The 23,551-nt window shown below is 35.0% G+C and overlaps 1 long non-coding RNA gene across 1 annotated transcript in view; it reads left to right on the top strand.

Moving 5' to 3' along the window:
* The first annotated feature begins 903 nt into the window (after nt 1-903).
* Nucleotides 904-23,551, top strand: part of LOC121968161 — a 45,883-nt gene continuing 23,235 nt past the window's right edge. The window contains exons 1-2 of the long non-coding RNA XR_006107975.1: nt 904-1,005; nt 1,114-1,325. This is a non-coding gene — a long non-coding RNA (uncharacterized LOC121968161). The remainder of the gene's footprint in view (nt 1,006-1,113; nt 1,326-23,551) is intronic.

The raw sequence follows: 23,551 nt of genomic DNA, 5'->3' as shown, positions 1-23,551 counted from the left end.
TTTTAACTCTACCTTCATTACCTTTAATTATCTCCACAAGATTTCCTAATTCTCTGTTTCTATGTTAATAAAACTGTTATTAAGTGCCTAAAAAATATCATAGAAGACCTTCTTTGTTGGGAAATTTTTATGTGAATGGTTGTTGAACTATCACTAGTATGCTCGCGTCATGCTCTATTGAGTTTTATGGTTCTAGTCAACCGATTATTGTTTTGGTAGGTTGGGGCATGAAAGTGACAACAATCCAAATTTTCAAAAATTATAGATTTTTTTTAAAAAAAAATTGACAATGCATATGTATCATAGAAATTTAACAATAGAAAAAAAAAATCTTTAAAGAAAATCATCATATTTTGCCAATCAAAACAAAGTTTTCAAAAATATACTACTCATTTAGAAGTTTCAGTTTTGTAATTCAGAGTTTCTCATAATAGAAGCAACATTAAGCAATGTGAAAAATCATATGATTAAATAAATTACTTTTATATTTAAAATTTTTAATCATCATCTATGAGTCAAATGTACACTTGTCAGTGTATTTATGATTTGCTAAAAAGTTTAATATGCATCCTGATTATATTAGCTCAACTTAATACAACATAGTAAACATTGTGAAACTCATCTCATTTGAGTTTCTAGATTTCTTAATAAAAAATAAAAATAAGGTCCCTTGGATTTTTTTTTTTTTTTTGGTGTGGCATGTACAATGTAAAATATGAACATGCAAAATAAAACTTATGTGTCAATCATCATATAAAAAATATTAATTAAATTACCTTATGGTCGTTTTTTCCAAAAAGCCTAAAAGCTAGGGTAAAAAAAGTTGCAGATTTAAATGGTCGGATCTGATATAGCGCTCAATTAGTAAAGTCTAGCAATTAATTGATTGGAATTAACTAACAACCTTTAAAAGAGAGTTTCAAGAGAAATCATAAGCACCAATTTTAAGAGGTTGGAGCGAAGTCATGTTGTGTTTTTTTTACCATTAAGAGACACTCCAAAGCGGTAAAAGAAGCATCCAATGCAAAGATTTCACTTGTAAAGTTTATTTCCCTTTGATTTTATTTGTATCTTCGTATTTGATTGTATTACTTGTATTGTTACAAGAAACAGGTTGTAATAGACTTCTCCATACAATTATCTACACTTCGTTCAGTTTCTACACTACTACACGATGTGCAATCATGCGTCCAAGTATAAACAAGAAAAAGGAATGCACGAGTGGTGTGGAAATTCATGCAATTGCTCCGAGAAAGAAGAGGGATTTGGTTCATGCGTTCTTCCGCCAATGAAGCACGAAGAAGAAGATTGACAAGGCATCTGCTGTAAGTGTCTATAGTTTTTCTATTTTCGATTTTGTTGCCAAAATTCTATCAAAGAATCGCTATGCCTCAAGGCACCTGTTCAAGGCTAGAGGTGTCGTTGACGGAGTTTGCTCCATCGTGTTCTGCCGTTGCTAGGCGAAATCGTGACTGTGTCATTTTCTATTGTTGTCGCCAGGCAAAATCGTGACCTTGTGGCGATCCATCGTCACCAGGCCCCGAACGCAGTGGCCACCCCACGGAGATTTCCTCTGATTTTGACCAGTGGGCATGAAGGGGGTTGTCCGGGAGTGATGGCACCATCGGTGCTGGCGGCGGAGAAGATAAAGTGTTAACGTTTAGGGCAGTGTGTAGATTTTTTTTTTAAAAAAATGCATGTTGAAATCATTTTTTTTTTTTCCCCCCATGTTTCACCGTTTCAATTAATTTGGGCTTGGGTTGAAAAAAAACTGGGTTAGGCAAAGGTCCAGATCTGATTAGATGTCCTTCGATTTTTTTTTTGTTCCCAAGCTAGATTTGATTAGATTGTTCTCAAGGTTAATTGGACCAATTAACTTGTCCTCTGGCTTGAAAACAAGCTTTTGCCCAAGCTAGTTTCCAAAATAAACTGAGTATTTAACGTTTCTAAAAAATTGGGTTCTAATGAGGATTGGACCAAGCTAGTTTCTCATGATAGTGATTATTTAACCCCTTTATTGGTAGAAAGTTATCAGATTGGTATAAAAGAGGCTCATGATATTCTTCAAAATCACCCGAGTGTGCATGATGTAGGCATAATGTGGACGTTGTTGGTGCAGCAGGGCCGGCAATAGGAGGTGAATTTCTTGTAAGGCAAAATCCCTTTTTCGTTCTTTCAACTCAGATTAGTAGCAACAAAAAATTAAATTAAACAACAAAAAAAATGAAAGAAGAGACACAAGATTTACTTGGTTACAACCTAGGTGGTTGTTAATCCAAGACCAATGAAAAGCTCTAAAAGTCTCCTTCGATGAAGGCGGAGAAGCTTCTTATACTCGTTGAATGCTCAGACAGTTGTTAAGAAATGAATACAAGAATTGATTCTTAATTCCTAGGTCCAGGGGTCTTTTTATAGCCCATGGAAAAATCTTATTCATTACTGGAAGACGTCTCCAACAACATGGAAGGCGCCTCCAGCAAGGCAAGAAAGGATAAAACTTTATCCTTTGCCAACGACACTTTTGCCCTGTTGAAGGCGCCCTCCAAGTTGATTGAAGGCGCCTTTCACTAAAAAGGCGCGAGGGCGCCTTCAATCCACCTGAAGGCGCCTTCAGCCTCTTCTTCCGAGCTCCAAGTCTTCTCTTTTGGCTCTTCCACTGCTCTACTCGCTTGGGTGATTTCGATCAACCGGAATAAGGTTGACTCATACCCATTTTCCGGCCTTCTCCTCGAGAAGTCTTCCTCCCTGACTTCTCGTCCATCGGACCACCACGAGCATCCTTCTCGTCTGTCGGTGTATACTTCCGCAACACCTCGTCCCTCGGATGCACTGAGTCCGTCGACTCTCTTCTCCTGCCATCATTTTTGCTAGCTGTGTCTTCCGCTCCACTTCTTGTATTCCTAAGCTCCTGCACACTTAGATACAAGGATTAAATACACAGGACCTAACTTAACTTGGTTGATCACATCAAAACTACCATGGGGTACCAATAATTCCCCCTTTTTTGATGTGCATCAATCCAAGTTCAAGTTAGGGTTTTAAAAAAATATAGCATAATAACATGATGAATGTATAAGTATAAAGTTACAATAAATTTAAACAAATTAGTTGCAAAATTCAAAAAAAAATCCTAATTCCCCCTTGATCTCCCTGAACTTTTACTTATCTCTCTCTTTTATCACATCAAAAAAATTGGAAAAAAATACAAGAAAATGTTACACAAATTTGGAAAAAAAATTAGCTAAACATTCATTAAGAATTTGAAAAATTGTTTAAGAACAATTTTAGACAATTAAACATTTATTTCAGTAATCGGCTTACAGGCTATGGCGAGGCACTAGGCCTTTTTGAATATTTGAACAACAACCACTTCTAGACAAAGCCTCTTAAAGAAAAGAAATATTTAATTTTCTTTTTTTTATGAGTATGCTGAATGGATTAAAATAATTTAATCTAAGCATGATCTTGAAACCCAGTATACGTGCCTTCCTACTGGAGTCTGGATTTACTAAAAATTTGGGGGTACATAATTTTTGAGGATTTTTCTAATTTGACCCCTATGGTTCCTGATATACCAACTTATTTATCTGTAATTTAAATTTCGAAATCCTTTTTAAGTTGAACAATTATTTTCTAGTTTTTTTATTTGAATCTTTAATTTTTCATTTTCTATTTTTAAGCAATCATACATTTCTAGGGGGCATGACTTTGCTAAGTTTAATTTTAACCTAGCATTTTCTTTTTCTAGATTTACTAGATTCTTAGAAAGAACTTTGATAAATTGAAGTAATTTTTCAGGAGATAAGGCACCTACCTCACTTACCTTGTGTTCTGATGCTCCCCTTCGTCGTTGCTTTCTTCAGAGGATTCTCCCCCTTCATCGATGCTCATCTTTGAGGAACTTTCAATGTCCCTCTGGTGATCTGCCATCAAAGCTAGTCCGCGTAGGCCTCGATCTCGTACTCAGAGGACGACGACTCATCCTAAGTTGCCTTCAGATTCTTGTTCTTTGATCTTGTCAATCTTTTACCCTTATCTTTCTCTCTCTTCTTTAGTTCGGGGCAGTCATCCTTAATGTGTCCTTCTTTTTGACAGTTGTAGCATCGTACCTTCCTTTTGCTTCTGAAGTCCTTTTTTGTCTGCGACTTGAATCTATTATATTTAATAAATCTATTGAATTTACTTACCAATAATGTCGCTTCATCTACGTCGATTGAATTCTCGGAGTCTTGATCTAGTTCGTCCTTTTGGTTGACTTTTAGTGCTATGTTATAGGCTGTCTTTTCTCCTTTGTTTCGCAAGATTGCACATTTTGATTCGTGAAGTTCAAAAGTGGAAAAAAGATTTTCTAATGAACTAACTTCAAGATCTTTAGATATGTAAAATGAGTCGACTATAGATGTCCACTTGGGTGTCCTAGAAAATGCATTTAAAGCATACCTTAACGAATCTTAGTTCGTTACCTTTTCTCCGAGATTCGTGAGTCCGGTGATGAGTTGTTTGATCCTCGAGTGCAGATGTGCAACTGTATTGCTTTCTTCCATCCGGAGGTTTGTTAGTTGGTTCCAAAGCAGGTCTCGTCTCACGAGCTTTGCTTCGGAAGTTCTTTCGTGCAGCAACAGGAATTTCTCCCAAAGTTCCTTTACTGATTCGTAATCTCCCATCCGATTTACTTCCTGGGGTAGAAGTACACTGAGTAGGTGGAACTTGACTCGTCCGTTCGCTACGAAGTCTTCTTGCTCCTTCTTGGTCCATTAGTGTTCTTCCTTTTCATTTCCTTGGGAGTCTTTGGGAGCTACAAATTCATATTTAATTATTAACAGAATTTCAAAATCAATTTTGAAAAATACCGCCATGCGTTTCTTCCAAGACACAAATTCTCCCTCGAACTTTGGTGGGAAGATTGTCGGTCCGACCATCGTTTCAGTGCTTCAGTCGGCGGTTAGTCCTTCTGAGGCGGTTGGACTCTAATGATACCAATTGTTGGTGCAGCGGGGCTGGCAATAGGAGGTGAATTTCCTGTAAAACAAAATCCTTTTCTCGTTCTTTCAACTCAGATTAGTAGCAACAAAAGATTAAATTAAACAACAAAAAAGAAAAATTAAAGAAGAGACACAAGATTTACTTGGTTACAACCTAGGTGATTGTTAATCCAATACCAATGAAAAGCTCTAAAAGTCTCCTTCGATGAAGGCGGAGAAATCTCTTACACTCATTGAATGCTCAGACAGTTGCTAAGAAATGAATATAAGAGTTGATTCTTAATTCCTAGGTTCATGGGTCTTTTTATAGCCCCTGAAAAATCTTATCCATGGCTGGAAGGCGCCTTCAACAAGCTGGAAGGCGCCTCTAGCAAGGTAAGAAAGGATAAGACTTTATCCTTTGCCAACGACACTTTTGCCCAGTCGAAGGCGCCTTTAATCAACTAAGGTGCCCTCCAAGTTGATTGAAGGCGCCTTCTATGAAGGGTTGAAGGTGCCTTCAATAACTTGAAGGCACCTTCCACTAGAAAGGCACGAGGGCGCCTTCAATTCACTTGAAGGCGCCTTCAGCAGCTTCTTTCGAGCTCCAAGTCTTCTCCTTTGGCTCTTCTGTTGCTCCGCTTGTTTAGGTGATTTCAGCTAATCGGGATAGGGCTCACCTGAACTCATTTTCCTTTCTTCTCCTCGAGCAGTCTTCCTCACTAGCTTCTCATCCCTCAGACCGCCGCGCGCGCCCTTCTCGTGTGCCAGTGTACTCTTCCACAACACCTCGTTCCTCGGATACATCGAGCCCGTCGACTCTCTTCCCTTGCCATCCTTCTCGTTAGCTGCGCCTTCCGCTCAACTTCTTGTGTTTCCACACTTAGACACAAGGATTGGTTGATCACATCAAAACTACCATGTGATACCAACAGATGTGATATGTCATGGGTGATGTGGTTGTTGACAAGGTTGAACCATGTAATCGCATGACAGTGCGTGGAAAATCATGATTCAACTCAGTTAGGAATTTTAAATTAAATTTTCTTATTGAAAATTAAATTTAATTTAAGGGAAAAATTGTTTGTATTTGAGTTTTAAAAATTTATGAAAATTTTCTATACACATTTTGAATTGAAATGAACTAGTTTGCCATTTTATACTGACTTTATTATTTTCAATTCTAGACGCCATGGATAATATACACTATGAGTCATCATGATGTGTGATGAAATAAGCTGAGGGAGACTATCTAGGAGATAGAGTATGATCCCGCTTGCGGAGTGAGGGGACTCATTAAAAGGCTCGATGGGTTATTTTAGAAACTCGAGTAGCAAGATTTTCTTATCCTAGATAATTACCAGATTTGGACTTTGATTCAACTACTACTGATACACCTCAATGAAGTAGCACATCATATATGGGGTGCTATAAAGGGTGCATCACATATGTGGAGTTGAAAAATGAGCTACTTCGTCATCTAGACCATGTAGATGGTTATGAACCACATACCCAAGAGGATCTCTATATGATTGAGGAGGATCTGATTAGGGATTTGAGTTTCGATGCCTCTCAGAACACTGCCCCAGCTGATAATAGAAAGATAGGATTTGTGTTGATTACTACTGCGCTAGTGTCTTTCTTAATGGGAGTAGTAGTAACATATCTATCTTCTTAGAGTTGTTTCCAGTCTTATGTTATGTGTTAATAGACTTGAAAATGTTATGTTATGTGTTAACTATTTTTTTTTTAAATATTATGTGTCAACAACATGTTTATTATAAATGATCTATGCATTTGTTATACATTTGATGGGTTGTATGCAATATGATTAATTAATGTTAATTAGATTGAATCTTACAAATGATGAGTGGAAATAAAGTTATCACCTGATTTTGTAAATCAAATCAAATCAACATTTACTTATTCGTGAATTACATATATATAGATTACACTGAATTACTAAATGATGTGTTTATTATGTTAGACTATGGCTATTAAGAACATTATAGTTGAATTCAATAAAGGAGAAAAATTTAACAGAATAACTACAAAATATGACATCTTAAGATATGTTCTTGAGGAATAAAAAGTTCTTGAGACTGTCAATTAGGTTATGGAAGAATTTGTTGATAGTCTGACAGCATAGCATAGACATGATCTTTATTCCTAAAAGGCATGCAAGAAAAAATACTCTACTGCTAAGGGTACACTGATTAGTTCTGTGGTTGATTACCTAGTATATGAGTATGGGCAATTTCCATTAGCTTATGCTATCTGGATTTCCCTTAGAGAGAAATATAGTAGAGTGAGTATAAACAATCTTCAACAACTGACTATTAAGTTTGACAGTCGCAAGAAGCGCCCGAATGCTATCATGGCCCAACATCTAAGAGAAATGACAAATATGATTTAGGAATTAAAGGTGTTGATCATGAGTTGAATGATGAACAATAATTTCAAACAATAATATGTTCCCTTACTTATTTTGGAGATGATGAAATAAAATCTAACTCGTAGTTAAAGTATCGAGACTTTCGTTGATGCTATATGCTATGTTGAATTAGAGGTGGAGAGAATTGAATCCACAAGGATTTCTAGACAAGATTTTGTAGTTGAAGGTTCTATTGGGTCTAAAAATAAGGAAAAATGATTTAAAAATGGAAAGAGAAAGGGAAAGGAAGCTAGTACTACTGTTGTTAGGCTGAGCCCAAATAAAAAGAAGTTCCAAAGAAAGAAGCATGGACTGAAATCTAAAAATAAGCTAACCTATTACAACTATGGTAAGAAGGGCTACTTTGCTTGGGAATGTACCAAGTCAAAAAAGGTAGATCCATATTTATCTTCTATTCATGAGCATTTTGTTGCTAGTATAGTATTGTTAACTAATTCTTATCCTTTGTGGATTCTATACTCAAGAGAAACAAACAATATAGCTTGTGAATAAGCTACATTCATGGAGTATTATCAGGTATTAGCCGACAACAAATTGATATATGTGAGAAATAATTCAAGGATTGAAGTCAAAGGAGTTGCACATGCAAACTTAACCTACGTGGTGGGCATACCTTGTTTCTACATGATATGCTTTACACTCTTGAAATTCGACGAAATTTGATTTATGTAGCTTGCCTTCTTAAATTAGGGTACTGTTTGAGATTTTATAGTAGGTGTGTAGAACTTTTTATTAACTCTGTATTAATTGGATATGATTTTTTTAACAAATGATTCATAGTTCTTTATGTAGAACATGACATTAATTGTGACATTGATGGTTGTTTTTCAAATATTTCTCTTACTAGCGATCCTGATATTAATATTCAAGTTTGGCATGCTAGATTATGATATATCAAACAAGAATGAATGAATAAATTAACTAAAGAGAGCCTACTAGGTGCTCATGTTAAGATTAATTTGTCTATATATGAGCAATGTCTTGTTGGAAAAATAACTAGGAAGTCATTCGGTAAGGTTATTAGAGCTGAATCTCTATTGTAATTAATTTATTCAAATATTTATGGTCTGATGAATGTGAAGGCTAGATATGGAGGTTCCTATTTTATTATATTTATTGATGACTTCATACGTTTTGGTCATGCGTATTTGATTTCTCATAAATCTGAATCATTAGATTATTTCAAATGTTATTTGAATAAAGTTGAAAACCAATTGGATCATAAGGTTAAAACCTTATGCACTGACCGTGAGGGTGAATATTTGTCTGATCAGTTTAGAATAATATATAATGATAAAGGAATTATTAGACAACTAACAATCCCAGTAACTCTATAGTAAAATAAGGTTGCTGGAAAAAGAAATCAAACTCTTCTAGATATGGTTAGGTCTATGATAATTCAAGCTAATTTGCCAATTTTTTATTGGGAGATGCATTATTAGCAGCAACCTATATACCTAATCGAGTGCCTTCTAAACCTGTATCATATACTCCATATGAACGTATGGCAGATAGAAAACTAAATTTGAGTAATTTGAAACCTTGGGGATCAGTAGTTATGTTCATGATAAGACTCACAAATATGAAAAATTAGGACCCGAGGGGTAAAAAGTGTATCTTTGTAAGGTATTTTGATACCTCCAAGGGTTATATTTTCACTGATGAGCAAAAATCATCTCCAAAATAGAGTTGAGAGATGTAACTTTTCTCGAAACTGATTTCCTACCGAGAGATGATATTGATAAAACTATTCCTCTATTTGCAATAGGGGTGGTACTTTATCAATAAATAAGGTATCATAAGGGATACCTGAATCTAGTCAACTCAATAGTAGTGATTTGTCAATTAATGAGATGATTTCTCAACAATTCAACCTACGAAGAAGTAATTGTAAGATTATTCTTTGAAAAAGATTTGATATTAAGAATGAGACATTAATGATTCTCCCAGTTGACGATGAAAAACCTTAAATAGTTATGAAAGCATTGAGATGCCCAATTAGAGAAAAGTAAAAAATTATAATAGATGAAGAAATGAAGTCTATAAAAAAGAATCAAATTTGAGAATTAGTCGATCTTTTTTTAGGTCGAAAGTCTATTGGGAATAAGTGGATTCTTAAAATTAAAAGGAAAATGGATATATCGATTCTCTATTTCTAAGTATCTATATGAGTTTGAAAGGCTACATAAATGCCCAATAGATTGGGCATGGGACCTTGATGATAGAAAATCCATATCTAGCCATACACTTTTGTTGAATGGCAGCGTCATCTCATAGAACAACAAGAAAAAGGCTGGTGTAGCGCTGTCGATAATGGAAGCTAAGTATGTGACTTGTTTAGTAGCTATGCAAGAAGCTATCTGGTTAAGAAGGTTCTTGAAGCATATAAAGGTTGTTGAGAATATAAAGGTTGTTGAGAATAGTGAGAGTCTTGTTACAGTGAAAATTAAGCGGCTATAACTTTTCTAAGAATCTCAAATGTCACTGTAAAGGCAAGCATATAGCTATTAAGTATAATTTTATGGAGGATATTATTAACAAGAAAAAGATAATTCTCGAGTATATCCCTACATGTGTTATGCTTGCAGATATTTTTACTAAGTCATTGACTAAAGAGTCATTTCAAGGACATGTGAATTCTTTGGTGTAAGTACCCCGAGTTAGTTTTGATGTAATTAACTATGTTAAGCTAGGCCCTATCTATTTGATGCCTTTGTTTGAGTGTGTCAGGACTTAGAGACACAAGATGTTGAGCGGAAGATGTAGCGAACGAGAAAAATGACACGAGAAGCAAGTCAACGGGTTCAGTGCATCCGAGAGATGAGGAGCTATGGAAGAGTACACCGGTGGAGTGTGAATGATGTGAACGACGTATCAGAGGGATGAGAAGTCGGGAGGAAGCCTGATCTAGGAGAAGGCTGGAGTTGGGTTCAGGTGAGCTCAACTCTGGACAGCTAGTGCATCACCCAAGCGAGAGCGAGGAAACGAATGGTCAATGCTATAATTGACCATTTGGATAAACAGTGCTCGAGTTGCCTTGGACGGACCAGATGTCACATCCCGAAGGTATACTTGTCCATCAAACCGAATGGTACCCTCTAGTGACAATGTGGAAAGTAATCGATATCGAACAAATCCAAACCAAACTAATCACCAATGTAATATAAAATTACCAACTCATAAAAACTGATGCATTTATGTATGTATGTATGCATGTACATGTGAACATACTAAACTGACCAAAATAAAACCAACACTCAAATATTAGATACGAAAAGAACACCACAAATACAAGCAGTGGAAAACTAGACCAAACAACTCAAAAATAAATCTTAACTCAAGTGAGACCGACAACTAGGACCTTTGAGCGACATGACACATCCTCCATCTACTAACATGGAAATAGAGGAAAAACAAGGGGTAGTGAGTACAACGACTCAGTGGGTATAAGAACATAGTACATGATATTATATACAAGGAGATCAAAGGATGTAGTCTCAAGTAAAATACTTATTAACCAACATAAGTATCTCAATATAATCACTTGCTAACCAAAAGCAAAACCAATAATATAACACTACACTAACCTGCTCAATTAAGTACAACAAAAAAATCAAGAGTATATACAATACCTCCAAAACAAGCTCTAACTATAGGAAAAACGCTCTACTATGGATGATCCACTAAAAAACCTCTTCCAGAACCACCAGAAGAGGAAATCAAGTATAATAGAAAACTAAGGACAAGTGTAACAATCTACACTTTCCTTTATACAGTAATTAAACACTTAATTAAAACTTTTGTTACCCAACACTTGATGATTATCGGATCGAGCTTGGTGTCGGAAAACTTCTCAGCAATAGTAGGGCGTAGCAACGTCGCAACACAACGGAGGAGGAAATCTGCAGCCAAAAACTTGAAAGTTCGCGTATTGAAGTTGTGTTAAGAGCACTGGTTGAATCTACTTTATATAGAGCATTGGAGGCACCTCTAATGCCACTTGAGGTGCCTCCAACCTCAAATTCTATCCATGCAGATTCGGTTTCTTATCATTGACGAAGCCTCACCAATATCCACTTGAGGGCACCTCCAACCACGTAGAAGGCACCTCCGTGCCAAGCTCCAGGGCGCCTCCAACCATATGGGAGGCGCCTTTACACCTTTCTGCGCGAGTCTTCAGCCAAGGCAACCGAGGTGCCTCCACTTGAATAGAAGGTGCCTCCACTCAAACAGGAGGCCACTTGAACAGTTGGAGTTTGCTATTTTCGTCCTATAAAATGTGTTAGTCCAAAAAATAAAGTATAACCTACAAAACGAAGTTAGCATAGTAATAAAATAGAATTATTAATTAGATCATGTCTGTCCAAGACTAGGATCTAGTCAAGGTCTCAGTTTAGAGATCCAAAATGGAACTAAATTGGACCTACGCCTAAAGTCTCAAATTAGGACTTGTCCTTATTGGAACACTCTCTTTTAGTATCTTACCTTACTTACCATATAAAATCGCTTGAATCTCTTTCGGTCTACCAAGTCTTCTCACTAGTTATCAGGTTTGCAGACTCAACTGGACTTCAGGTAGCTATTAGGTCCCGTGGACCTAGTCAAACTTTCCGTCAGATATCGGGTCACTCCTTGATCTATCTGGACTTATACACTAGCTATCAGGTCCTCTAGACCTAGCTAGATTTCAGCCTGGTGTCAGACCAGTCAAGTCTTGCACACTTGGTAGAAAGGTTAGATCACAGCACATCTAACTTTAATCCATTTGTCATTCATCAAAACGTAGGTTTGATCATTGGTGCCAACTGTACCAACAGTATCAACTCAGGAACCAAATAGTGTGGAGTCAAGATAAGCAATAATTGTTGTCTCATCAATAAAGGATAATAAATAATCATGCACTAAGATCAAAGAACTAAAGAGATCAAAGAAGGAACTACCCACCTCTAATTGTAGAATGTCTTGGTTGTCTTCAAGTCCAAGACTTTACCTCTTGATCGAATCTACAAGTATCATATATGGAGAAAACCTAAGCTCAATTAACCAACTATTGAATAATTATTCCTTATTTGTAAAAATTAAATAACTATCAAGTTAATTAATAGATCATTCATCTAATTAATAACTCGGTTAATTAATTCAGCCATCTTATTGATATTAATCAATAACGATTACCTAAACTTCAAATTACTTTAATTACCTTAGTCTCTCTCCCTTCCTTCTTCTGTGTCGACAGCATGACGAGCGTTGATCGGCGTTGTTCTGGTGACGATGGTGCGGCTGAGTCACCATGGTAGGGCTGGGTGCGCTAGGGAATAACGTCAGTAGAAAAATTAGAAGGGACTGCACCATGGCTGTTTGCAGTAGGTGGCAGGATGTACAACAACAGCGAGCTTTCGGGCAGTGGCATGCCTCTGGGATAGCGACTTGGAACCGGAAGTCAAATGTCAAAAGAGCGGTTGTCGTGGGTAGTCGTGTGTCACGCGCAGGCAGTGCTAGTTGGCTTCGAATCGGAGATGGCAAAGAGGGGGAAGCTACGCCGTGCTGCTACTTGGACCCGACGATGGAATCAGGAAAGGAGGCCTCGATAAGGAGGTGGCGCCTAGGAGACAGGCAGTGGCGAGAGTGGCACACGTGTGTCGTAGGAACGGGGAAATATCCGAACTTAGGTTTAGGAAAATAACTTAGGGAAATTTCAACTCCCACCTTAAATAGGGTATTCTCAAATAGGTTTTATACCTTACCCCTTTATCTCTATAAAATCTAAAATGACTCATTTAAAAATCCATAAAAATTTTAGAAATTTCTATTAATTCATATAAACTTATTTCTCCATTATTTATCATTTATTATATTATCGTTTTTTCCCTAAATAATTTAATTATATCTAATTTTAATCATTTTAACCCTTATATATATTTTTGGTACTTTACATCAGAGGTGCCTCGGACGTTCAACTGAGTTTTGCCGTAAAAAGGACTGGAGGAATCCGTTGGACTGAAGGTGTCTCAAATGAATAATAGATGAGATGCCTCCCGTTGATCGGAGGTGCCTCCAATGAATAGTAGTCATTAGGCTACCATTGTCACGAGGATAATGTTTTATCCACTTAAAGGTGCCTCCAAGTCACGTCAGCAAATGATAACTTTTTTTATAATGTTATAAATATCATTCTAGAGTTAAGAGTTCAATACACACCTTGTACTCATTTCTATATTTTATTTTCTGAGCTTCTAACTGTTATAAGGGAGTTTTTTTGCCTCTGACATTGTAAAGAAGGAGTTATTTAGTGGTTCTACTTGTCTTGGATTAACAACCACCTAGGTTATAACTAAGTAACCCTCTGCATCTTGCTTTATGCTTTTAGTAATTATTTTTAATTAATTAAGTGTGTCTTTGCTAAGTGGCCGGTCCCAAGCTCGGATAAAGGAGGAGGGTTGCGTTAGGTTGCTAGCCAGCATCAAACTATGACAAATATTCAATGAATGAATCCATTAAACTATTGTGCTAATGCTAGGTTGTTCCCCGGAAGGAACGCATTGCAAGGTCCGACTGTAACGTCTCGGCAAGGACCGCTACATCTCCAGAACTCGGGTGTAGTGATAAATATGCAAGAGTTCGCGTTACAGGGTCCGACTGTAACGTCTCAGCAAGGATCGCTACATCTTCATGAGAACTTGGGTGTAGTGTTAAATAGGCAAAAGTTCTCACATCATAGGTTAGATAAGAACAAATATGATAGGAAAATTAATAATCTAAGATTTGGAACATGGAATATAGGAACTCTCCCTGGTAAATCAATGGAGGTAGTAGATATGATGATTAGGAGAAAAATTAGTATTTTGTGTGTACAAGAGACAAAATGGATAGGCGAGAAGGCAAAGATGATAGAGAACTCGGATTTTAAGTTATGATACACTGAAAAGAGTAAAGCAAGAAATAAAGTGGGTATCATTGTAGATAGTTTGTTAAAGGATGAAGTTGTAGGAGTAGTTAGAAAAGGGGATAGAATTATAGCCCTTAATATAATAGTGGCGAAAGAAACTATGAACATAATTAGCGTATATGCACCACAAGTAGGATTAGATAAAGCTACCAAATTAAGGTTTTGGGAGGACTTAGATGAAATATTACAAAATATTCCACCAAATGAAATGATTTTAATAGGAGGTGATTTAAATGGGCATGTCGGAGTGAAAAATGAGAGAGTACATGGGAGTTATGGGTTTGGAACGAGGAATGAGGAAGGGAAAACTATATTAGATTTTGCGATAGCATATGACCTTATATTAGCTAATACGTTTTTTAAGAAAAGAGAAGAACACTTAGTCACATTCAAAAGTGGGAATAATAAATTGCAAATTGACTTTCTTATGGTTAGGAAGAAGGATAGAAAGATTTGTAAAGATTGCAAAGTCATCCCTGGAGAAAGCTTAACTACCCAACATAGGGTAGTAGTATTGGATATACGCCTCAAACATAGTATCAATAGAAAGAAAATATATACGGGAAACAAAATATATTTAAGGAGAAGTAGAAGTACATTGGTGAAATATATGATGCCTCTTATATAATACGGGATAAGATGATATCAAAGTTGAAAATAGTAGCTAAGAGTGTACTCGGTGAGTCAAGAGGACAAGCACTACCAAGTAAAGAATCTTGGTGATGGAATGAAGAAGTACAAGAGAAAGTGAAGGAAAAAAAGAATAGCTTATAAGTTAGTGATCATTTGTAAGAACGAGAAAAACTTTAAAAAATATACAATAGCCAAGAAAAAGATAAGTAAGTAGTGAAGCGAAAAATGAAACTTTTAAACGCTTATATCAAAAATTGGATACAAAAGAAGAGAAAGTTTATAGAATAGTTAAAGTGAGAGAAATGAAAACAAGAGATCTTCAAATAAAATGTATTAAAGATGAATGTAATAAGGTATTAGTAAATGATGGAGAAATAAAAGGAAGCTGGAAGAGGTATTTTCATCAACTTTTTAATGAAGGTTTAGGTGACCAACTTAACTTAGGTAATTTAATTAAGTCAAATGAGTATATAAATTTTAATTTTTATCGTAGAATTGAACTTTAAAATGTGATGAATGGAAAAGTTGGACGGATATATTCCGATAGAGGTATGGAAGTGGCTAGGAAACAAGGTATTGAATGACTTACAAAATTATTTAACATAATATTGAAAGCGAAAGAAATGCACGATCGATGAAGATAAGACTCTAGTTCCCTTATATAAGAACAAGGAGGCATACAAAATTGTGCAAACTATAAGGGTATTAAACTAATGAGTCATATTATGAAACTTTAGGAAAGAGTAATAGAAAAAGATTAAGGAAGGAGACACAGTGACCTAAAATCAATTTGGGTTTAAGCTTGGTAGATCGACAATAAAAGCTATATATAATTAATTGAAAAGTATCGGGAACAAAAACAAGACTTACACATGGTATTCATTGATTTAAAAATGCTTATGATAGAGTCAAAAGGGAAATTATATGGAGAATTTTAGAAAAGAGAGGTGTTAGCGTAATATATTGAACTAATTGAGGATATGTATGAGGATGTAACGACCTGAGCAAAGACTTCGATGAGAATAACTCCGATAAAGATAGGATTACATTAAGGATCGACCCTAAGTCCTTATTTTTTACACAACACCGTGGTGCATGTTGTTTGCAGATGATATTATTTTGGTAGATGAGACACGTGAAGGAGTAAATGCTAAACTAAAATCTTGGAGGGAAACACTAGAAGGAAAGGTTTTAAGCTTAGTAAAGACAATATATGGAATTTAAGTTTAGCAATATTAGAAGTAATAAACAATTGTTAATAAGAGAGGACGAGTTGCGAAACGGAGAGATTTAAATATTTAGGATCATTTTTACAAATGAAGAGGGATTGAGAGGATGTCTTACATAGAATGTAAGTAGGATGGGTGAAATGAAGAGGGCGTGATGTGTTTTATGTGACCGTAAAGTACCTCTTAAACTTAAAGGTAAGTTCTACAAAACCGCGATTAGACTGCTATATTATATGGAGTTGAATGTTGTTATGACTTGAGCATACAGGCGTAAGATGAAAGTTAGAGATGAGGATGTTAAGGTGGATGTGTGGACATAAAGATGGACAAAATAAGAAATGAGAGCATTAGAGAGAAAGTCGAGATTGCGTCTATTGAGAGAAAACTTCGAGAGACACGTTTAAGATTGTATAGACATGTACTTAGGCGACGACTAAATGTCAGTGATGTGAAACTATGATAAACATGCATATCAAACGAGGAAGAGGACGACCAAAAAAGACTTGGTTAACAACAATAAAATAAGATAAAATTTATTTAAATATAGATGATGATATAATAGGAGATAGGGCTCAATGGCGTAAAAGGATTTATACAGCCAACCCCACCTAGTGGGAAAATGCTTGGTTGTCGTTGTTGTTGTCATCTTTGCTAAGTAAGTAGTTAGAGAAGTTAGATTTTAAATTGCAAGCTATTCACCCCTTCTAGCTGGTCCAACCCGTTCTAACAAGTGGTATTAGAGCCCAATCATTTTAGAAGGATTAGTCGTTGACTAAAGCAACAAAAAGATAGCCAGACGAAGTATTCATCCACCAAATTTTGAGGGAGAGTTCGCGCTTTGGAAATGCTGAATGGAAGTATTCTTTAAAACTGACTTTGATATTCTTCTAACAATTAAATACGGTTTTATAGTATCCAAATATTACAATGGAGAAGAAAAGGAAGAACACCTCTATAATAAGGAGTAGACTGACTTTGTGGCTAACGATAAAACGGAATTCCACCTATTAAGTGTATTGCTACCTCAAGAATTGAATTAGCACCTATGAATCCACCAAAGAACTTGGGAGAAGTTCCTATAACTCCATGAAAGAACCTCGGAGGCTAAACTAGCAAGACGAGACCTGCTCTGAAATTAACTAACGAACCTTCAGATGAAAAAGGGAGAAATAATAGCTCAACTACATGCAAAGATCAAGGAGTTAATCATCGAACTTATGAACCCTGGAGAAATGGTAACTAATCATGACTCAATCATATATGCTTTGAATTATTTTCCAAGACTCAAGAGTAGACCTCAATTGTAGACTTGTATTATATTTCAAAAGACCTCAAGGTAAGTAGTTTAGAAGAATTATTCTCTAATTTTGAATTACACGAGTCTAGATGTGTAGGTTCAAGAAATGAAGAAAGGTTTTGTTAGAATCTTGCACTAAAAGCCAAGAAGATCGAGCTGGATTCAGAATCATTGCTCGGTGAAAATGAAGAAGCGTACATGGAAAGGAAATTTAAAAAGTTGTTTAAATCTAACTATTTTGATAAGTCACATGCCAAAGAGCTTCTACGGAACAAAAGAAAAATAAGGTTTTACAATTACAAAGAAAAAGGACATATTAAAGATAACTGTCCCAATTGAAGAATAAATTAAAAGAAAAAGGACAAATGAAGGTTGAAACAGAAGAATCTCAAAGCGACGTGAAGTGAATTGTCGTCAGCTGAGTTCGAGAAAAAAGAATACGCTGGACTAGCACTAATGGCTAGCCATCAAGAATCAAACAATGAAGCCACCTTAGCAGAGAATATCGATGAAGGGGGAGCGTTCCTTCTGATAAATTATACGAAGCTATAAAAATACTGAGTAGATCACTTTGTAAAACTAGGACAAAGTATATAAATTTAAAGAATAATTATGCATGCCTAGTAAAATTTTTTTGACAAACTTAATGATGAAAATGCAAAACTAAAAGATCAAATAGAATTATTGAAAAAGAATTATGTATGCTCAAATTTGAACTTTTCACGAATTTTAAATTTTAAAAATTATGGAGGACTAAACTAGTATATGAGAAACCATAGGAGCCAAATTACTAAAGTTGCTAGAAATATTATTTCAAGAAAATATTTAATTAATCTAGTTGGTAATAAGTTATTTTGGACACCAAAATCTATTCTAGAATATTAAATTAATTTTATGTGGAGGCTTGAAATAAATTTTAGTTGAATTTTTAAATGCATTAACTAAATTAATTTTCCATAGACTTTTTCTTTGATTTTTTATTAAGTTTAAAATTTTCTATGATAAAAATTATATTATCTATTGATATAAAAATTTTTAGGATTTTTCGACTATTAAATAATATTTTATAAATTTTTTATAAAAAACAAAATTTTAAAATTAAAATTTTTAGAGATTAATTTTTGAAAAACCTGATTTTTTAGAAAATGGTCATTATATTTTGAATATTCAGAAAACTGAGCATGATTTTTAGAAGTCAAAAACTATTTTTAATTGTTAATTTCAAAAATTCATATTTCTGTTAAAAAATATTTATTTTAGCTATAAAGAAAATATTTTGTTTTAAATTTTTTTTTTATCATGATCCAAATGCTTCTATTTAATATTGACAATTTTTTTTTGAATTTTTTAAAAATTAAAATTAAATTTAAAATTATTTTAGAAGATCTATCTTTTAAATATAAAAATTATTTTCCTTGAAAATTAATTGCGTTAAAAATACACAGACTTCCCCCACATATGTAACTCCAATAGAAAAAGTTTTCATAATTTCCTCTACTAGTTTTTAATTTTTACCCTATTTTTGATGTGATCAAAGGGGGAGAAATTGTAGGAGGTTAAGTGTAAGGGGATATTGTAAAATTTTACTTGTACTTACAAAATTTTACTTGTACTTGCAAAATTTCGCTTGTAGTTATTGTAATATTTTACTTGTATTTAACTATAAAATTAATTATGTTAAACAATTTTAAATTATTTATTTATCCTAACCTAACTAGGGTTGATACACATCAAAAAGGGGAGATTACAAGTACTCCGGGTTAGTTTTGATGTGATCTATCAGGTTAATATAGGTCCTATCTAATTGATGCTTTGTGTCTGAGTGTGTAGGGATTTAGGAACATAAAAAGTCGAGCGGAAGATGTAGCCAGTGAGAAGGATAACACGGGAAGCGAGTTGATATGCTCAGTGTATCCGAGGGATGAGGAATTGCCGAATAATACACCGGTGGAGCGAGAAGGACAGATGCAGCGCATCCGAGGGACAAGAAGTCAGGGAGGAAGCATGCTCGAGGAGAAAACTGGAGTTGGGTTCGGGTGAGCTCAACTTTATATGGTCGGAGCATCACCCAAGCGAGCGCGAGGAAAAGAATGGTCAATGCTGAAATTGACCATTTGAATGAAGGTGCCTTGGATGTTCAGTTGAGTTCTGCCACAAAAAGGACTGGAGGTTCCTCCAATAGATTGAAGGTACCTAGGATGAAAGTAGCCGAGGCACCTTCAACTGATCGGAGGCTCCTCCAATGAACAGTAGCCGTTAGGGTACCGTTGTCATTAGGATAACGTTTTATCCATTTGGAGGTGCCCTGGATAGCTTTGGAAGCGCCTCCAAGCCACGTTAGCAAATGGTAACTTTTTCTAGAACGATATAAATAGCACCCTAAATCTAGGAGTTCAATATATACATTGTACTCATTTCTATATTTCATTTTCTGAGCCTCTAACTATTGTAAGGGGCTTCTTCGCCTCTGACATTACCAAAGAAGGAGTTCTTTAGTGCTTCTATTTTCTTTGGATTAACAACTATTTAGGTTGTAACCCAGTAACCCTCTGTCTCTTACTTTATACTTTTAGTAGTTATTTTTAATTAATTAAGTGTGTCCTTACTAAATAAGTAGCAAGAGAAGTTAGATTTTAAATTGTAGGCTATTCACCCTACAGGTCCAACCCGTTCCAACATTTGGGACTTCATAGAATGTGTATATTATAAAGACAATCAAATATGGGAAGTGTCATGATATATTTAGTGTATATGTCATTGTTACATTTGGATAAAGTATCAGTGAGCATGTTGGCGGATTGAGATTGGTCCACTCATATGGACAATCATCTCTATTTATTCAGTATAAATAGTGGTAAAATCATTACTTATGGGACAACTAATGAATTTGTGAATGGAGACATACTCCTAAGTTGGGGTTACCTTGATAGTTGTATCAAGATGAGATCATCTGTGAATATATAATAATTGGAGTAAATTACCCACTATTTATTGAATCCGCTGGAGGCTAGATAAGAATTCATGAGTTAAATTTAGGATTAGACCTTAGGTATGTCTAGATCAAAATCTGTACGATATTAAATTTATGAACAACATGTGCTCCTTATTAGTAAAAAGAATAACTTCGGGTAGCAGGAGAATAGATCTCTTCTTCTCTATTATGTGAGACCCTTGCGATTATAAGATAATTTCGATTTTACCCTTAGTGACTATTTAGCTGTTTACTTGATATTTTAATCAAGGTCTGCTACTTTAACATATATCTTGATTCGATCTATGAAACATGACTAAGAAAGCGACTAATTAACATTCTAGCTAAAAAAGAAGATTAGAATAGATTTATATCACATTTATTCACTGATTGACTAATTACATTTTTTTTTGTTGAGTACATAAAATGTGATTGTGAATAATTATATTAATTGAAGATATTAAACATGCTCTTGACATAATAATTATTATGATGGATTAGAGATATTCATATTGATTTGAATGATTTAATCTAGGTAAATGCAAGATATTAAGGTCTCCAATTTGTCTTAAGAAGCGGCTATTTAAAGTAGGACAACTTTCTTATCTTTAATCGCTCAGTATGCTTATTGTCACATGAACTATTTTTTGTCAAGTATATATTGGATGTTCTTAATTAGTTTTTGTGGCTATTTGGTCTTTGTGGCTTGACTTGGACGAGTGAGAGATGGTGGTAGTTATTGTAACTATGTGCAGTTATTTGCACTTCGTGCAGTTTCTGTACTACTACACAATGTGCAGTCATGAGTCCAAGTATAAAAAAGAAAATAGAATGCACAAGTGGTGTGGAAATTCGTGCAATTGCTATGAGAAAAGACATTCGAATAGGAGGATTTGGCTTGTGGAATTGGTGAAGGACTGCTCATCTAGTAATCGTTCTTCCGACAACAAAGCACGAAGAATAAGATTGATGAGGCATATGCTGTAAATGTTTACAATTTTTCTATTTTTCATGCATTTTGATTCAACAAGTGGTAATAGTCCAATAGGACTAGGCCTTGGATGTAATTGTCTTGGGAGGCGGTAAACCAAGTAAAAATCGATTTATCTTTGTGTATTCTCTTTTGTTTTGTTTCTGCTGCATACGTACGAATTGTAGACAAACACATGAAATGGAATCAAAGTTATTCATCTCCCTTTTGCTCGTACAAGTCCTAACAGTACAGACTCAACCACAGTTCAGAATCATCAATTCAATGGTTCAAAAAAATCTTGATCCTTAATCTTAACCTTAACCTTCAAAGGCGATTACAATTTGACTCACAATTTAGTCCAAGATTATTATTTATATTTTATTTTAAAAAAACATTTAAATTTTTTTGCTTTCTTTGAAAATTATTTTCCTTTTATTTTATTTTTATAACTTTCGCTTCACCACTAGTGTTTAAACTTCCAAAAGTAAAATAGATTGAGAAGAATATTATACTAAACTCTCAACCATCATGGTTTTTTATACTGAGATATATATATATATATATATATATATATATATATATATATATATAGTTGAGTAAAGGATAATAAATTTGTTACAATGGGCAACTATAAAAAAATTAATTTTAATAGAAAGTTGGAATAGTCTCATATTAAAAAAAATTAATTTAGATTAAACTATCTCATTAATATCATTAAAATATTATTAAATAAAAAATTATACTTGCAAAATTTTAAAATATTTTTTTAATATATATATATATATATTCAATTGAATTGTCGTTCAAACCGGGAACACCAGTTCATTTGAAATCTAATCCTTAATTAATCCATTTAGAGACGGACGACTTATATTGAATCGGATTAACGAGTAATTGGTCATTATTCAGTTCATGTTCCAGACCAAGTTATAGCCCGTGGGCACTCTAGATGAGTTAAGTGCTTTTTAATATTTGTTAACAATGCTTTTTCCCAGCGTAAGCCGAAGCCCATTCTACGAGCCCACTGTATATGAAAAAGGCTTATCGGAGCTCCGCTCTCGATCCATTTGGAAGCCATATCACTACTGTTTCTCTCTCGACCAACTTTATTTTCGTTCTTCGCTTCTCGCCTCTGTATCCCGTCTCTTCCCATAGCGGATTCCGAAGTCAGGCAGATATCGATCAGATCGTCGAAGGAGAATTCAAAGCTTTTGCAAGAGTGGAAGTCGATGGATCCAACGCCACAACTGACGAGACCATAACTATCAGCGAATACCACATGGAGAAACTTAAGGATAAGAAAATGCTGAGGTTGTTGCTTCACCTTCAGTAGATTCGGCTGCATCATCTCGTAAACTGGAAGTACCTAACAATAAGGTACTGCCTTCCTATTATTTTTTTGCTATCCTCTAACCATGAATTGCGTTTTCTTTTTCACAGTTAAAGTTCTATATTTATATTTCTTTCACAATATATGTCTCTTACTTTATTGTTGTGAGTTTTAAGTTTATGCAAGAGTTTTTTTTTTTTGCCTTTTTTGTCAACGTGCATAACTTCATCTTTTGTTTTAGAAAGAATTTCTCTTGCTCGCACTAATGTAATTTCTCTTGGTTAGTTAGGTTTGTTTCTTTTCCTTTTTGTGTATTGTGCAATATTCTTTGATACGGTGCGATGGTTGATGTTAGTGTTGTGACCACACACAAATATTACTTGTAAAAGGGAAGTTAATTAAACAAGTTGGCAAAAAGCGATTGCGTTCGTTCCCCATGCTCCTACCAACCTGTCTTAGGGTCAACACAGAGGAGATAAATCATGGATGACTACTAGCCCTTGGAATAGTGATTGGCGTATGAGGGAGACATTTACCTCGATTATGTCGAGATTCAAACTTTGGACCTCAAGTTGGCAGTACCTCATGCGCTAGCCAGTAGACCGTCCCAAGGGGACTGGAAAGTTGATTGAACAAGAATTGATAGAAGGAACACCATTGAGGCAATCAAATGACATCCACCAGATCAATGGAACATGCTGCCATCTTAAACAATTTAATGATTAATTCATCTACCTCTAATATTTCAATAATAAA

Source organism: Zingiber officinale, chromosome 1B (assembly GCF_018446385.1).
Source record: "Zingiber officinale cultivar Zhangliang chromosome 1B, Zo_v1.1, whole genome shotgun sequence".
Lineage (NCBI taxonomy): Eukaryota > Viridiplantae > Streptophyta > Magnoliopsida > Zingiberales > Zingiberaceae > Zingiber > Zingiber officinale.
Note: the sequence above shows the minus strand (reverse complement) of the source record. Positions and strands in the feature narration are given on the sequence as shown.